This window comes from Pleurodeles waltl, chromosome 2_1 (assembly GCF_031143425.1).
Source record: "Pleurodeles waltl isolate 20211129_DDA chromosome 2_1, aPleWal1.hap1.20221129, whole genome shotgun sequence".
NCBI classification, from domain to species: domain Eukaryota; kingdom Metazoa; phylum Chordata; class Amphibia; order Caudata; family Salamandridae; genus Pleurodeles; species Pleurodeles waltl.
Genome location: NC_090438.1, coordinates 19,477,665 through 19,493,308, shown reverse-complemented (window position 1 = coordinate 19,493,308; position 15,644 = coordinate 19,477,665). Strand labels below are relative to the sequence as shown.

At 48.3% G+C, this 15,644-nt stretch overlaps 1 long non-coding RNA gene across 1 annotated transcript in view; it reads left to right on the top strand.

Moving 5' to 3' along the window:
- Positions 1 to 4,146, top strand: part of LOC138260427 (uncharacterized) — a 123,057-nt gene extending 118,911 nt beyond the window's left edge. The window contains exon 5 of the long non-coding RNA XR_011198854.1: positions 3,951 to 4,146. This is a non-coding gene — a long non-coding RNA (uncharacterized lncRNA). The remainder of the gene's footprint in view (positions 1 to 3,950) is intronic.
- Positions 4,147 to 15,644: the final 11,498 nt, after the last annotated feature.

The window sequence follows — 15,644 nt, the reverse complement described above, 5'->3', positions numbered from 1 at the left end:
TAAAGGTCCGAGCCGAAGGTGCGGGCCGTTAACAAGGGAGCAGGACTTTAATGGCCGGTGTAGCCCAGCTACGAAGGGCTATAAGGCTATCATTCCGCCACTAGAGGGCAGAATGTTCTAATAAAACAAAGGTCTCAGGGAGCCCGAGGGGATTGAAATGTTAAAGCTCAGGGCTTTTACCGGCCATTAGAAGCCCCGAGCACCCCATTGTGTCCAATGGAGCTCCCAACATTCAAGGAAGTTCTTACTGGCTATGAATGAATGCTTTAGCAATGAAATGGCTTTTACATCAGCCCATTGTTTGCAAATATTGTGGAAGGGTGAGTAACTAAATCAGGGCGAGTATGAGTTTACTGAGATTGAAAAGGAGCTGTGTGATGCAAGAAATGAGCATACTTGAAGAAGGCACCAACCTAGGAGCAGTTCAAATAAAACTGACCAGCGTTTCAAACAAAAGAGTGAGCGGTGCAGTTTAATGGTGAGTTGAAGAGACGAGCACCCAAGCCACAGCTGTGCCAGCTGAGGATTCACCTGGTACAGCAAGATGGACAACCCCTCCGGGACAAGAACAAGCAAAGCGACAGACCTGGGTGTCAGGAACAATTAGATCACGAAAAACAATATTGTTTGCAAACAGTAATAAGACTGCACTACAAATAAGCCTAAACTGAAAGTTGGGAACAGACCGAGAGCAGGTTCCCTGGTCTCCTTGTTAGTACTTAACTGAGGTCCAGAGATCACTCCAAGTGCTGAGGTCTTCGTGCCAGAGCCCGAGTGGAGAGCACAGTGGGTGTCAGCAAAGTGATAAAACACATAAAACACATATTATAAATCATTTTCAGGAAAGGTTCAATAAAAACAGCATTTACCTTATCACTAATCACCAAATTTGTGTACATTTGTTGGAGCATGAAAGGTGTGTTTGTTCTGCTCTCATTATTTATGTGATGATAAACTTTTTATTCTTTGACTGTATCCTGAGCGTACTCATTTATCTTGGGGATTGTCCATACTTGACCACAGCTTTTCATACATTGCAGTGCCTGCTTCAAAAACAAATGCATCAATGGCCCTTTTTAATAAACTGAGCCAAACCCACTAAGCGATCAGATTCATAAGTGCACTCGACACCAAGTAAACTAATGTACAGGAGAGTGAACTAAAGGGGCAATCCCTTATTAGCGCCCTGATGCAGCATGCACCACTACAAGGTACCTATCAATTTAAAATTATTAAGAAACCTGGTAACATACCAACTCCAAATCTGGACGAATTCCCTGGGATATTCTACTAAATGACTTTCCGAACTGTCATTCCCTGTATGATGCAAGGACTTGATGCAGGGCACAAATCAACGTCGGCTTATGATGGCAAACCATGCCAGTGGAGATCAGTAAACTTAGAACACAAACGCACACATACACAGTCACTCACACCCAGTCATTGACACACACACACACATACACACTCACACACACCCATTCATTCAACCACATGCGCACATACACAGTCACTCACACGGTTGTAAGACGGAACACCGATTTCCTAAACAACTAGTGCCTTAACAACGAAGTCGGAACACCGACCTCGTTGCTACTACTAATGATTTTACCACAAATGCCTTAGAATGATTTTCGATCATTCCTGATAAAAGCATTATTAATAGGCACCATTGACCCTACATCCCTCACCCCACCCCCTCTCCAAAACCAAAAACGCCCCACCCCACCCCCCAACCCCACCCCAAAACCTAAAACCCACTAACCCCCACTCCTCTCCAAAACCAAAAACGCCCCACCCCCCCAACCCCACCCCAAAACCTAAAACCCCCTGGCCCCCACCCCCTCCCCAAAACCAAAAACGCCCCACCCCCCAACCCCGCCCCAAAACCTAAAACCCCCTGACCCCCCACCCCCTCCCCAAAACCAAAAACGCCCCACCCCCCCAACCCCGCCCCAAAACCTAAAACCCCCTGACCCCCCACCCCCTCCCCAAAACCAAAAACACCCAACCCCCAACCCCGCCCCAAAACCTAAAACCCCCTGAACCCCCACCCCCTCCCCAAAACCAAAAACGCCCCACCCCCCAACCCCGCCCCAAAACCTAAAACCCCCTGACCCCCCACCCCCTCCCCAAAACCAAAACCGCCCAACCCCACCGCAAAACCTAAAACCCCCTGACCCCCCACACCCTCCCCAAAACCAAAAACGCCCCACCCCCCAACCCTGTCCCAAAACCTAAAACTCCCTGACCCCCCACCCCTCCCCAAAACCAAAAACGCCCCACCCCCCAACCCCGCCCCAAAACCTAAAACCCCCTGACCCCCCACCCCTCCCCAAAACCAAAAACGCCCCACCCCCCAACCCCGCCCCAAAACCTAAAACCCCCACCCCCTCCCCAAAACTAAAAACTCCCCACCCCCCAACCCCAACCCAAAACCTAAAACCCCCTAACCCCCACCCCTCCCCAAAACCAAAAACGCCCCACCCCCCAACCCCGCCCCAAAACCTAAAACCCCCTGACCCCCCACCCCCTCCCCAAAACCAAAAACGCCCCACCCCCCCAACCCACCCCAAAACCTAAAACCCCCTGACCCCCCACCCCCACCCCCTCCCCAAAACCAAAAACGCCCCACCCCCCCAAATCCCGCCCCAAAACCTAAAACCCCCTGAGGCCCCACCCCCTCCCCAAAACCAAAAACACCCCAACCCCACCCCAAAACCTAAAATCCCCTGACCCCCCACCCCCTCGCAAAAACCAAAAACTTCCCAACCCCACCCCAAAACCTAAAACCCCCTGACCCCCCACCCCCTCCCTAAAACCAAAAAACGCCCCACCCCCCAACCCCACCCCAAAACCTAAAACCCCCTGACCCCCCCACACCACCCCAAAACCTAAAACCCCCCACTTTCCTTAGTCAACCCCTTTTCAACTGCGTCCTCCTCCTTCGCCAACTCCCTTCTTTGTACCTTTACCACGCATGTTCGTAGTTCAGAACATACGTAGTTAAGGCACAAAAGAACGGAGTTGTGGTTAAAAAAAGCATTGTTGCGCTTTCGTTAACCACGACTTCGTTAAAAAGACGTTGTAATAAAGGATGTTTCTTCACTCACACACATGCACACATACACAGTCACTCACACCCATTCATTTGCACACATACACTTAACCATTGGCAACACTCATTACCAAATATTCAAACATACATGTATGCACACACCAAATATTAATTACAAAAACACACACACTTAATTGCATCTCTTTCTCTGAGGTCCCAGGGGGTTGGGACTGCTGCCTTGACTCATTGGTTGACCTTAGGTCATCCAATGAGCGAAGACACCTGTCCCAAGCGTAGGCTGTCCTAGGACGGTAAGGACTTCTGCCTTCCCTCATTGGTTAACCTTAGGTCATCCAATAAGGGAAGGCAGAAGTCCCAACCTCATCATAGTGAGACTGTTGACCCCACCCCACTCTGTGATGAGATGTCATTCATTGACACTTACACTGGATGCTTTAGGGACTGAAACTGAAGCGCCCAGGTCAGAGGCAATGAGTGATGCTACCCTTTGTCACATCGGAGGGGGGCCTCGAGGACCTTTCCGAGGAGGTCACACCCACAAGAGCTGTGTCCTCCTCAGCCCAGCAAAGTTCAGCTCAGACAGCCAGGAGTCTGCGTATTTAGTGCATGTCTAGCTGATGGCTGTCTGGCCTGAAAATGAAGAGTGTCTGTCAGGCTGACCTTTGCTCAGCCTGACAGACACTCTTCTTGAGGAGCACAAGGTGAGGCGGCATGGCCATTCAGCCCCTTTGGATGTGCGGTGTCTGCACCATGGCCAAAGATGTCTGCTAACACAACACCAGTTAGTTTTACAGTGGTCTGCTTAGAGGGTCAGCGTTTAAATTATCCAGGAGTAAGTTATTCAGCATTGTCTGTTTTTCTCTTTCTGCAGGGCAGCCCGGACCCTGGTCTTAAGGCCATTTGATGAATTCTTCCACTAAGCTGATTACTGGAAACAATTACTTTCCAACTTTCTGCACAGGGGATCATCTTCCTTTTCTCTTACTCAATATTTAATTCTCTAGGAGCTTCTCGTGATTCTGCTGTCCCCTGTGTCAATTCACCAATAAAGTGGAAAGAGCATTGCAGTCCCTGACTCGTCTCCCTCATTTATTAGCTCTCAGAGAGATAGGATCAGCAGCCAGATACTGCATTTCAGAGTGGACTTTGGACATTCATCCAAACTTTGTTAAATATTGGTATCAGTGCTTAGAAACTATCCAACAAATCATAGTTCCACAGCGCTTTGAATTCTGGAGGCCCTGATTCCTTCAGCTCTACAGACATAGTTACAGTCACCAAAGGACTTACTGGTCAGATCACAAGAACACTGGAAATTCTAACACCGATAGTGAACAGAATCTGAGCCAATCGGATATCAGAAACAAATTCAACCATCATTGTATAGCTCATAGGTCTGGCCTTCACACTCCTGTTCTTAGTGAATAGGTTAATTAAAGTAGTGAATAGTAACTGCTAAATAAAACAAACCTGTTTTTGCTCTAAAAGTGAAGTGATTCTCAAAGTGCTCTTAGATATATAGCAGACACATTAATGACAGGTTACCAGCAGATATATTAACGTGAAAATATTGGGCCTGATTACGACTTTGGCGGAGGGGATTACTCCATCCCAAATGTGACGGATGTCCCAGCCGCCGAATTACGAGTTCCATATGATATAATGGACTCGTAATTCGGTGGGCGGGATATCCGTCACATTTGGGACGGAGTACTCCCCTCCGCCGAAGTCTTAATCAGGCCCATAGTGCCTAAAAACACAAATGAGGCATTTTAAGCAAACATCAGTAACACCACAAGATAAAGCATATGCAAGAGAGCAAATATTAGCCACACCCACACCCATCAAAGCCCAGCTATTCAAATCAAGCAGTTTGTTATCTGCAGCGGAGAGATTCACACAGAGCACCCGCAATATGACGGGTGTGATAATGACAAAATGTAGCTCATCATTTTATGACAAGTTGCTTTTAAAAAGTGTGCATGGAGGTAGCAACTTCCTGATGGGCACTGATAGAGCTGGAGCAGGAAAGAGTAAAATGAGTTTGATAAAGCGCCAACCAACAGCATGAAAGCACAACCACTAACACCTACTTGGTCAGCAGTACCAAGTGACTGATGCTCACAATAACACACTGAACCACCTCATGGCTGTTGTGTATCTCAACTGGGGGGGGGGGTTACTGGTCCAAAGAAAGTTGTGGTAGCCACTGAATTACCTGTAGGTTGCTTACTAGGCAATGATTTGGAGACATCAGCTTGGGCTGAAGTGGAGTTGGAGGCTCATGCAGCAATGCTGGGCATTCCTGGGCATATTTTTGCTTTGACAAGGGCTCAGGCCAAAAAGCAAAAAGGACAGGGAAACTTGGATCCTGGAACAATGGACCAAGTGCTCCCAAAAGCTAGGGGTAGTAAGAGTAAATCCTTGCCCACTATCCCTCCCTCTCCAGAAGATTCCCCTTTTGAGGAAGAGGAATCTTCTCCCTGTGCAGAACCCACACCAGAGGAGCTGGCAGCAGACACTGCTGAGCTTTTGGGTGCAGGGGGTCCTACTAGGGAAGAGCTGAGTATGGCACAGCAAACCTGCCCCACACTAGAGGGTTTGAGACAGCAATGGGGATGTCAGTGATAGCCATAAGGTGTATTGGGAAGAGAACCTCCTGGATACTGAGTCAAGGGACCCTACACCTGGAGCAACCAGGAGATTGGTCATCCCTTTGTAGTATGGGGAGTTTCTTCTAACCTTGGCACATGACATTCCTTTTCCTGGGCATTTGGGCCAGAGCAAAACTTTGGACAGACTTGTTCCATTGCTTCACTGGCCTCATGTGTCAGAGGACACTGAAGAGTTGTGTCGCTCTTGTGTGATCTGCCAAGCCAGTGGCAAGACTGGTGGCACACCAAAGGCCCCCTTATTTCCACTTCCTGTGGTTGGGTGCCCTTTCAAAGGGTAGGGGTTGACAGGCCCCCTTGACCCTGCAACAGCTTCAGGCAATAGGTTTATCCTTGTGGTAGTGGAGCATGCCACTAGGTATCCTGAAGCAATTCCCTTAAGGACCACTACAGCTCCTGCAGTGGCAAAGGTCCTCCTGGGAATCTTTTCCAGGGTGGGTTTCCTAAAGAGGTTGTATCAGACAGGGGTAGCAACTTCATGTCTGCAAACCTCAAAGCTATGTGGAAGGAGTGTGGTGTAACTTACAAGTTCACTACTCCTTATCATCCACAAACAAATTGGGGGTCATTCCGACCTCAGCGGTTTTTTATCAAGACCGCAGAGGGACCGCCGTGCGGAAGACCGCCAGTGCTGGCGGGCTTCCACACGGGCCATTCTGACTCTTGGCAGCGCTCCGCCCGTTTCCGGACTAAGCGCCGCCAACAGCCATACTGGCGGCAGGCGGGGAAGTGGAGGTAGCTCCACCTCCACCGCCACGCCAACAGAACACCGCCCAGCGAATCACGAGCTGTGATTCGCTGTGGCGGTGTTCAGTTGGTGTGGCCGCGTCGGCGGAGCTGCCCCCATGGGTCCCGTTCCCTCCCGGAGGATCACCAGGAACAGGTAAGGTGATCGTCCGTTAGGGCAGGGGGGTGGGGGGTGTTGTGTGTTGTGTGCGTGCATGGGGGTGTGCGTGTGTGTATGTTGAGGGGGTGTGTGAATGCGTGTATGAATGAGGGGGGTGTGTATGTGCATGAATGCGTGCGTGTATGTGTGTGTATATGTTGGGGATCGGGGTGGGGGACGGGGGTCCTGCACCCTTTTGGGGGTGGCAGGGGTGGTGGGGGGTAGGGGAGGGAGTCGGGGTGGGGGTTGGGGGTGGTGGAGACCCCTATCAGTGCCAGGGAAGGGATTCCCTGGCATTGATAGTGCCTACTGCCATGGATTTCATGGCGGTCCCAAACCGCATAAAAACCATGGCAGTAGGCCGGGGTCAGGCGGGTTGGAATACCGCTGGCAGTATGTGACGACCGCCGGGCTGGAGACCCAGGTCTCCAGCCCGGCGGTCGTTACCGCTGTGGAGGTCGGAACGGTAAAGCCGCCATGGTCAGAATTCAAGAAAATAGACCGCCAGCCTGTTGGCGGTCTTCCCGCAGCTTCACCACCGACCGCCACGGTCGGAATGACCCCCATTGTCTGGTTGAGAGGTTTTTATAAAACTCTCATAGGTATGATTATGGGACTCCCTGAAAACTCCTATTGCCATGCCTCCTTTTTGCTTACAGGGAGGTACCCCAAAAAACAGTGGGCTTTAACCCATTTGAAATTCTCTTTGGACACCCTGTGAGGTGAGAGGTCCCCTTGCACTTGTGAAGGAGGGTTGGGAACAACCTTTAAAAGCTTCTGAGCAGGACATTGTGGACTATGTACTTGGCCTAAGATCAAGAATGGCTGAGTACATGAAAAAGGGCAGTAAAAACCTTCAGGCCAGCCAAGAGCTCCAGAAGCAATGGCATGACCAGAAGGCTGTCCCGACCCAGTACGACCCAGGACAGAAGGTGTGGGTCTTGGAGCCTGTGGCCCCAAGGGCACTCCAGGACAAATGGAGTAGACCCCATCTCATTGTTGAGAAAAAGGGTGAGGTTACCTACTTGGTAGACTTCGGTACTGCCAGGAGTCCCCTCAGGGTTCTCCATGTCAACCGCCTAAAACCCTACTATGACAGGGCTGATTTAACCCTGCTCATGGCAACTGATGAGGGAAGGGAAGAAGAGAGTGACCCTCTCCCTGATCTCTTCTCCACCACTGAAGCTGATGGCTTAGTGGAGGGAGTGGTGCTAGCAGATTGCCTTACTGCTGAGCAGACGGACAACTGCATTAATCTCCTAGGACAATTTTCTGACCTCTTCTCACTGATACCAGGTACAATTACCTGGTGTGAGCACACAATCAATACTGGAGACAGTTTACCTGTCAAAAATATGATGAATAGGCAGCCTGACCATGTCAGGGATTGCATAAAACAAGAGGTGCAGAAAATGTTAGACTTAGGAGTGATTGAGCCTTCAGAAAGCCCATGGGCTAGCCCAGTGGTGCTTGTCCCAAAACCTCACAGTAAAGATGGTAAAAGAGAAATACGGTTTTGTGTTGACTACAGAGGTCTCAATCAAGTAACCAAGACAGATGCTCACCCTATACCCAGGGCAGCTGAGCTTCAGCCAAGTATCTAAGCACTTTTGATTGAAATGCAGGGTATTGGCAGATTAAATTATCAGAAGATGCTAAAACTAAAACTGCATTTTCCACCATTGGAGGGCACTATCAGTTCATTGTGATGCTCTTTGGTTTGAAGAATGCACCTGCCACTTTTCAGAGGTTGGTGAACACAGTCTTGCAAGGTTTGGAAGCTTTTAGTGCAGCATATCTAGATGCTATAGCTGTCCTTAGCTCCACCAGGGATGAACACCTAGTCCACTTATGGAAGGTTTTAGAGGCCCTGCAAAAGGCAGGCCTCAGTATCAAGGCTTCAAAGTACCAGATAGGGCAGGGGAAAGTGGTTTATCTGGGCCACCTGGTAGGTGGGGAACAGATTGCACCACTGCAGGAGAAGATCCAAACTATTATAGATTGCGTTCCCCCTACAACTCAGACCCAGGTGAGAGCCTTCTTAGACCTCACTGGGTATTACAGGAGGTTCATAAAGAACTATGGCTCCATTGCAGCCCCTCTTAATGACCTCACCTCCAAGAAAATGCCTAAAAAGGTATTGTGGACAGCTAGCTGTCATAAAGCTTTTGAGGAGCTGAAGCTGGCCATGTGCTCTGCATCTGTCCCGGAAAGCCCCTGTTACTCCAAAGAATTCATTGTCCAAACTGATGCATCTGAATTAGGGGTAGGGGCAGTCTTATCACAACTTAATTCTGAGGGCCAGGATCAACCTGTTGCTTTTATCAGCAGGAGGTTGACCCCTAGAGAAAAGCGTTGGTCTGCCATAGAGAGGGAGGCCTTTGCTGTGGTCTGGGCACTGAAGAAGTTGAGGCCATACCTGTTTGGCACTCACTTCATTGTTCAGACAAACCACAAACCTCTACTTTGGCTAAAACAAATGAAAGGTGAAAACCCTAAATTGTTGAGGTGGTCCATATCCCTACAGGGAATGGACTATACAGTGGAACATAGACCTGGGAGTACCCACTCCAATGCAGATGGACTCTCCAGATATTTCCACTTAGACAATGAAGACACATCAGGTCATGGCTAGTCTTATTGTCCTTCGTTTGGGGGGGGGTTGTGTAGGACAGTACCATCTTGCCTGGCATGTTACCCCCATTTTTCACTGTACATGTGTTGTTTTAATTGTATTTGTCACTGGGACCCTGCCAGCCAGGGCCCCAGTGCTCATAAGTGTGCCTGAATGTGTTACCTGTGTAGTGACTAACTGTCTCACTGAGGCTCTGCTATCCAGAACCTCAGTGGTTATGCTCTCTCATTTTCTTTCTAAATTGTCACTAACAGGCTAGTGACCAATTTCACCAATTCACATTGACATACTGGAACACCCTAATAATGCCCTAGTATATGGTACTGAGGTACCCAGGGTATTGGGGTTCCAGGAGATCCCTATGGGCTGCAGCATTTCTTTTGCCACCCATAGGGAGCTCTGACAATTCTTACACAGGCCTGCCACTGCAGCCTGAGTGAAATAATGCACACATTATTTCACAGCCATTTTCACTGCACTTAAGTAACTTATAAGTCACCTATATGTCTAACCTTTACTTAGTAAAGGTTAGGTGCAAAGTTACTTAGTGTGTGGGCACCCTGGCACTAGCCAAGGTGCCCTCACATTGTTCAGGGCAAATTCCCCGGACTTTGTGAGTGCGGGGACATCATTACACGCGTGCACTACACATAGGTCACTACCTATGTGTAGCTTCACGATGGTAACTCCGAATATGGCCATGTAACATGCCTAAGATCATGAAGTTGTCTCTCTATGCCAAATCTGGTATTGGGTTGCCATCCCATTCATCCCCGGGGCTCCAGCATGGACCCGGGGTACTGCCAAACTAGCTCTCTGGGGTTTTCACTGCAGCTACCGCTGCTGTCAACCCACAGACAGGCTTCTGCCCTCCTGGGGTCTGGGCAGCCGAGCCCATTAAGGAACTCTGTACTGAGATCAGGCATGAGCGTGTGAGCCACCGCAGGTGCCAATGGCAACTCATGGGAATGTCCAGTGGCTTTTGCAGATCCGTAAATCGGCTCGCTACTTCAACTGCCCTGATATCACAGCGTTCTGTGGCCGCACGGGTGTAGACAGCACATAGCAGTCGGGACGTTGCACAGGGATTGGAGCAAATAACCAACGTTCTTGATGCTATGCAGACAGCACGCAGTGCTACATCCAGCGAACTGGGTGTTGGGGATACTAAGGATTCCTCTAGCCTCAGCAGTCTTGCAGTCCCTGTGATAGATCCTAGGCGTCGCAGTGCCAGGCATAGTAATGCCTGTGAGCCTGATAGAAGAGGTGCTGGTGAGGCCACCCCGCACTCAAGTGGAATGCGTGGACTAAGAAATGACATTGAGGGCTTCAGGGGACTACCTTCACATACAGCAAAACAGTAAAACTATTATGATAATAGTGTGACACTGTTAATGGCTCATGTCTCCCTATTGTGCATAGCTTTGTCCTAGTGACACATATGTTACCCGAAGTCACGGTAACAAAGGTGCTAAATGTCAGTGAGGTTGTGTTGTCATTACTTACATCTGAAATGGTTGTGCATGATGTCAGCACGCCTTTGCCTGCCCTCTGCTGCACTGGTCCTATCTGCTGGCTGTAGGGGTGGTATGGGATCATTATCCTCATCTGAGTCTGGCTCCGATATTTCCACAGGTATACCCCTGGTGGTAGCTATATTGTGCAAGATTGTACATGTAGCCACTATTCTACAGGTCATGTCCGGGCTGTACTGTAGTGCCCCTCCACTTTTGTGGATGCACCGGAAGCAACTCTTCAGCAGGCCAAAGGTGCGCTCCACCACATTGCGGGTTGCCCTGTGCGCTAAATTGTATCTCCGCTCTGCTGGTGTTTCAGGATTTAGGTAGGGTGTCATCATGTAGGTGCGCACTGTCTCCTAGAAGGAACAGAGGGTATAATGAGTAGCTGTGCCATCTGACGTTACACTGCCATCAATGCAACATTGTAGAGAAGCAAATTACCTAGTAGATATCCTTCACCAAATTCCCCAGCTAGCAGTCTTGTGTGAATCCTGCTGTGGCGAAAGATGTACGAATCATGTGTGCTCCCTGGGTACCTGGCCATGAGATCAGTTATGATGTAGGAGGCATTGCATATCACCTGTATGTTCATTGAATGTTGTTTTTTACGGTTGCGCTACACATACTCTGTGGCCGATGGTGGACAGATGGCAACATGTGTACCATCTATGGCACCTAGGACATGGGGGAACTGTGCTATCTGGTAGAAATCTATTTTTGTCTGCTGTATTTCCTGTGGGGTGTGGGAGAATCTGATGTACTGGTGTATCCTGCTCCGCATGGCATTTAGAAATGCATTGACAAATCTAGAGAGGGCACTCTGTGATACCCCTCCAGCTGCTGCTATGACCCCTTGATAGCTCCCTGAGGCTAGTAGGTGCAGGGAGCATAATACATGCACATGGGTTGGTATGCTATTGGTCCTGTGTGTTGTGCGCTGCAGTTTGGGTTGTAGCTCAGCTATCGGGTCAAGTATCATGGCTGAGCTTAACCTGTACTTCTCATATATCTCCTCCTCAGTCTGGTCAAAAAGTGTAATACGCACTCTGAAAATGCGCTCCTGTCTCCTCCTCCTTCTCCTCAAACCTGCCAAGATCCTCATTCTCCTCGCCATGACGTAGAGTGCAGCCATTGTGGAAAAGAGGCTGAGGCCTTCTGGGCCTCTTTATATAGGTTGCACCTGGTTACCACCTGGTTTCAGTTTGTGGTAAATTGCATGTGCAAAAGGCCATTCTGCGAATATTCGCAATTTGCGAATTTTTGATGCATCGCATAGCGACATGGTTTTGCGTGTCGCAATCTGCGTATCGGAATTTGAGATATGAAATACCTAATCTCTATTTGCAAGTCGCTATTCGAGCTCACAATATGTGATTTGCAAATAGCAATTCGGTTTTTCCATGTCGCAAATTGCGATACGCAGATTGTGACACGCAAAACCATGTCACATCGCTAAAAATCGCAATTTTTGCGATTCCTTGTTTTTGGCCTGCGAATGCCTTTCATACATCGCAAAACAAGTTTTTGCATTCGCAAGCGGACGATTTTTGCGATTCGCACGGTTTGCAAATGCTAAGACGTTTGACACATATGGCCCTTAGGGACAGATGTATCAAAAACGGCATTTGCAATTTGGAAATAGCGATTTTTGAGAAATCGCTATTTCTGAATCGGAAAATGCAATGTATCATATTTGCATTTCGGTAATAGCGATTTCTCAAAAATCGCAAATGCTATTACCAAATCGCAAATTGCAATACCGGCCCCATTCTCACCTATGGGCCTGTAGGCCCATATTTGGGAATTTTTTGCATTACCCATATTGCGAATTCCTAACTGGAATTCGCAAATTTGGGAAATGCAAACCCCAGGGTGCTTGGGGCCTAAGGCCCCCTCTGCTGCACCCCAAGAAGATTTTCAAAGACATGTAAGGCGCACACATGCCAAAGTGGCTTGTGTGCGTTACATGTCAATTTTAAAATGCATTTTTAATGAATTTTTTAATTTGCACATGGTTACCACCAAGTTCAACTTGGTGGTAATAGCGATTCGTTAATGCCCAATTCGCATTAAGGAAAAGCTTGATACACGTGCTTCAGAAATCGCAAATAAGGATTCCTTATTTGCAATTTCTTATTTAGAGAATCACAATTTGCGATTCTCTAAGTGGCCTCTCAATATTAAGGAATCGCTATTTTAGCGATTCCTTAAAATTGCATAGCGAATGCCTTTCATACATAATGAAAGGCATTTTTGCATTCGCAAACGGCCATTCGCACTGTTTGCGAATGCAAATTAGCTTGATACATCTGGCCCTTAGTCTCCATCATTCGTAGAAAACACACATCCTTACGTAGGGACATTTTCTCAGAACATCAGCTGTGTTATTATAAAAACACTTCCTTGTCCCTTACACATTAGAGGGAGATTCCGGCCAGGGAACCACGACTGTATGCTGATTGCTGAACGCCTTGCTAACGCAGACCGCAGGCCTTTGCTCAGGTATGAGGGATGATGTCTTCCCAGGGGAACCTGAATGTCAGAATTAGAGCTTAACATGCTGTGCTCTATCATAGCCTGGGTAAGGATTAGTCCATTGACAATAGTGACAACATGATAGCGTTGTTTTTATGCTTCACTCTACTCATTACAATTTTAATACTGTCATGTTGTGTCATCCTGGTTATTGCAGCTCACGCCTTGATATCTAAGATGCAGTCGTTTTATTAAAACTCGTTATTGGAACATATACTGCTTGTGTTTGTCATTTATATATATGAGACTGAATTGTAAATGAGAGAAACGGATGAGACCTGAGTGACCACGACTTCCCTGAGAAGCCCAGTATGTCATGCGCTCGGCTGCCCAGTCATCTCTATCCTGCTAGTTAGCCGGAGCAAAACCCGGATTGGAGCGACAGGTGTCACCCTTAGTGGGATAGACTTAGGCCCTCATTACAACCTCGTGGTATTTTAAAAAGACAGCTGAGGCTGCGGGAGCCAGAATACTGCCAGTGCCTGTGGTATTACTGGCTCCCTATTATGACTTTTCCGCTGGGCCAGCGGATGGTAACACAGCGGAAAAGTCACATCAACCTTGCTGCTGGCTCGTAATAGAGCTGGCGGCAATGCTGATGTGCAGCGGGTGCAGTAGCACCCGTTGCGCATTTCACAGCCCGAAATTCGGGCAGTGAAATGCGTGAAGGGGCTATGCCTGGGGGCCCCCAAGTACCCCTTACCGCAAAGCCTTTCCATGGCGGTGTTTACCGCCGTGGCCAGGCTAGGGGTTGGGGACTCTGCCCTGGGGATTATGACCACCAGGCAGAAGCCTGGCGGTATGTTGGATTGGCCAGCGGTATGGCCGTGGCTATTGCGCCACGGTCATAATAGCTGGCTGAACACCGCCAGCCTGTTGGCGGTGTTACCGACCGCTTACCGCCAGCTCCACGGGTCATAATGAGGCCCTTAGTCTCCCACACCACGGGCGATTCTGCCACTCAAAATCCAGTAGTCTCATTAGGATAATGAGAGCCTACTCGACAGTAACATGAGCGTAGGATTGGATTTTGAATTTTATCACAACAACCCTTAAGACTTCTGTGCATGGCAGTGATACTAGACGTGTTAGTACAGCATGATCAACCTTGCTACATGGGTAAATGATGAACCCACATGGAAGCACATCACTAACATTCTAATTTAGGGGGCATAATTACAAGGTCCTTGTGCTGCTGGTGCGTTGTTTTCAATGACGCTTCAGCAGCGCAGAGTACAGACTCATATCTGCATATTTATAAGACACTTGTGCTGCTGGTTCGTCATTTTTTATGACGTTTCGGTGGTGCAGAGTGCAGACCAATATCTACAAGACCTTGCAGAGTCACTTTGAATGGCTTCTTTTGGCCTTATAGATATGTTGCCTTACACTACATCAGGGAGGCATACTATGGGTGTTACCGTGGGTGTTCCCACCCAACACCCTTGGTTTTTGATGCATTCCAATATTTACAGGAATCTGTAAACCTGGGAATGCATCAAAACTGTACGCCTCCCCAGGGCAGGCACAGTGAGGAGAAATATCTTCTAATTCTTTCTTCTTTTTATGTGTACTGCATTCTGCAGCACACATAGAAAAGGGGAAACGTATCTCAGGACTGTTTCTGTGCAAGAAGGTGTCCCTTCCTGCACAAAAGCAATCCTGCCAATAATGCAGAAACCCTTGCTCCACGGTGCAAGTGTTCCTGCCTTGGTGCTAGGCAGGAATTTGTGCGCCAGCATAGGGGAAAAAGAGAGAAATTCAACATATCTTGTGAATACAGTACATTCCTGCCCTTTCAACTTGGTGTAGGGCAGCACAAAAGCTTGCACCGCTGCCCTGAGCAAATTACTAGTAAATATGCCCCTAAGTTTTGAGGAATGTGCATGTAGAAGAGTTATATCATTTCACTTAACCGTCATTTGCTTTTGGCTGATGGAGTGATCAACTCTGCGACTCATCAATCCTGAGTCCTTGAAGAAGTGGAGAGGGGTTAATGGTGAATGGGTGTTACAGTAGTGTACAAAAACATGATGGGTACACCATGCAGAACGTGGTGAGGAGCCCCTGGGACTTCGCAATCTCACAGATATTCTGTCCCCAAAGGACGAGAGCCCACTGTACTGCAGGGAACAGAGAGATCTGTGTGAATGCTAAGACTGAGTAAAATTGTAAACATGCCGGAATAATCAGAATAATTTTAATAATTACTCATTACTCTTGTGATGCACATTTTCCAGAACCACACAATTTCACCAGCTTGAGTAATAAGGACTAATTTGAGGCAAAAATCCTACTCCAGGACAGAGGAACAATG